This window comes from Triticum aestivum, chromosome 6B (genome assembly GCF_018294505.1).
Source record: "Triticum aestivum cultivar Chinese Spring chromosome 6B, IWGSC CS RefSeq v2.1, whole genome shotgun sequence".
Classification (NCBI taxonomy): domain Eukaryota; kingdom Viridiplantae; phylum Streptophyta; class Magnoliopsida; order Poales; family Poaceae; genus Triticum; species Triticum aestivum.
In genome coordinates this window covers 421,747,936-421,751,012 of record NC_057810.1, presented here as the reverse complement: position 1 = coordinate 421,751,012, position 3,077 = coordinate 421,747,936, and positions in this window count along the sequence as shown.

Sequence of the window (3,077 nt, the reverse complement as noted above, 5' to 3'; positions counted from 1 at the left end):
GTTGGATGAACAGCGAGCGGTGGCGTTGCCTCTGGATGAACAGGACCCCGTGGTGTGGAGGGCTGGATGAACAATAGACGATGGAGGGTTGCCCGTGGAGGGGTGGTTGAACAGTAGCCGGTGGAGTAGCGCGCGGTGGAGGCTGGATGAACAGGAGCCTCTGGAGGCTGGAGGAGGTCGACGGTAGCCCGTGGAGGCCGGAGGAGGTCGATGGTGGTGATGAACAGTATCCCGCGGAGTCCCGTTTTGCGGTACGCCACACCCCTCCCGATGAACAGGACCTCTGTTTCGACCGTAGCGCTCCAACACAAGTCCGTTTCGTCCGTTTTGCGGTACGCCACACCCCTCCCGATCAACAGGACCCCCGTTTCGACTGTAGCGCTCCAACACAAGTCCGTTTCGTCCGTTTTGCGGTATGCCACACCCCTCCCGATCAACAGGACCCCCGTTTCGACTGTAGGAGGTCCGTTTCCTCCATTTTGCGGTACGCCAGACCACTCCTGATGAACAGGATCCCATTTCGAACGTGGCCGGTCGAACACAAGGCCATTTCCTCCGTTCTGCGGTACGCCAGGCCTCGCTTCCATCGCCTGTTCCATCCACGCTCTCCCGATGAACACGACCATGCATTCCATTCCAACCCAACCGGTTGGCTCCCACGCATTCTGTTGCCTCCTGATGAACACGATGCATTCCGTTGCCTCCCCATGAACACGACGCATTTCGTTGCCTCCCCATGAACACGACGACGACGCTATTTCTCTGTTCCGACCCAGCCACGTACACGAGCCCTGGCCATACGTATGCGTGAGTAGGCATTCGAGACCCCGCCTGTATGTACGTACGTGGCCGTATTTTCTTTCTTGCACCCTGGCCATTGTACGTACGTGTACATGCTACATGCGCGCCTCTACTACGACACGTGCGCGCCTCTACATTGACCAGTATGTACGTACACGTTCACGACCACAATGACAAGGCTACGTACGCTTCGACCAGGGGGGTCCCGACTGTCAGGCACTTCCTTGGGTGCAAAGATGTAGCTGGTGGGTCCAAGCAGTCAGGGGGGCGAATCATTTTTTTTGCCCTGACGCACTTCCTTCCGTACGAAGATGTAGCTGGTGGGTCCTAGCAGTCAGGGGGCGAATCATTTTTTTTGCCCGGACGCACTTCCTTGCATGCGAAGATGTAGCTAGTGGGTCCCGGCAGTCAGGGGGGCGAATCGTTTTTTTTGCACGGACGCACTTCCTTGCGTGCGAAGATGTAGCTGATGGGTCCCAGCAGTCAGGGGGAAACATTTTTTGTACGAAATACGATGGCCCGTCCGGTGGGTCCCTGCTACCAGGTGGAGGAATCTTTATTTTCCGCGTAATAAGGAGGCACTTCCTTTCTGCGGCCGTGGACCCAGCTGTCAGCCTCTCCACGTACAGTCCACATCCGATGGAAGTCGTTCCTTAACCACGTTGACCAGCCCGCGACGAGAGCACCACGGCGGTGGATGACGGCGAGGCCTAGGAAGGGGACGACGCGGAGCCAGGGAAGACGCGGCAGTGGAAGCCCGCGCGGAGAGGAGTATGAGGGTTCACTGGTTCGGCTGCGGTGTGAGGCTGCCGTCGCCGCAGGGCCTGGCCAGCGGTGGGAATAGAAGGGGGCGGTGAGGCCTCCGCGGCAGCACAGCCGGCCACGGGAGGCAGGAGCATGCGGCACGACCGGCGCTGCTTTGGGCGGCTGGAGCAAGAAGACCAGAGGTTGAAGAAGCACTACGGCCGTTGGATGGACATCGTAATATCACTGGAGCTAGAATAGTTCATATTGACTAAGTTGACAAAGCCCTCCGTCCCCGTGAACTTAGTTGGCCCATAATTCATCGTTCCACTATGGTGGGTCCCAGCAAGCAGGGGGTATTCATTTTTTGTGCGTAATAAGGAGGCACTTCCTTGCGTGCGAAGATATAGCTGGTGGGTCCGACATGTCAGCGGTGGAACGTTTTGTTCGTGAAATACAGAGGCCCTTCCGGTGGGTCCCAGCTGTCAGGTGGAGGAATCATTATTTTGGGCATAATAAGGAGGCATTTTCTTGTGTGCGGCCATGGACCCGGCTGTTAGCCTCTCCACGTACAGTCCATGACTGATGGATGTCATTTGTTGACCACGTTGACTTGGCCGCGCCGAGAGCACCATGGCACTGGACGACGGCGAGGCCTAGGAAGGGAACAACACGGAGCCGGCGAAGACTCGGCAATGGTTGCCCACGCAGTGGGGAGTACGAGGGTTTACTGGTCCGGCTGCCGTCGCCGGAAAATAACAGGAGGTGTGGGTAAGTACAGGAACGGCCTGGCCAGCAATGAAGTAGGGTGCGGCGGTGCGGCCTGTGCGGCAGCACAGCCGGCCACGGGAGGCGGGAGCAGGCAGTGCCACCAGAGCTAGTTTGGGCGGGTGGAGCAAGAAGATCAGATATTGAAGAAGCAGCACGGCCGTTGGATTAACATCCAACGGTCACTGCTGCTAGAATCGTTTGTGGACTAAGTTGACAAAGCCAAAGTACACGTCAACCTAGTAGACCCACAAGTCAGCCTCCAAATCTGTCCCAAACAGCATACAGCCCGAAATTTCTAGCCAGATTCAAATTAATTTTAAATCTAAATATACCTTAATTTAAATTCAATGAAATTTTACCCGCACAAAAACAATGAAATTTAAAATATCAAAATCCGAAAGAAAACAATATTTTGGAACTAATTGCCTATTTGCTGTATTTTTTTCATTTTATAGCCCATTTATTATTACTTATAGCCCATTTCTTATTACTTATAGCCCATTTTCTGGGCAAAATGTATCCCTCCTCGTCTTGAAAGATTTCCGGCCCAGCAGGGCGTAGAAAAGCAAGTAGGCCTATGTTGGTTATTCTGCAAAAAACAAAATAGCTGGCTAGCCATTTTTCAGAAAGGAAAAAAACAAACTGGTCTGGTCATGTGCTAAACATATGAAATAAAAGCCTGGGCTAGACGGGCCATGAGTCTCGCACAACCCAGTTGATACCCTTCTCCGTCCCGAAAAAACAAAATTACTATGCGCGAT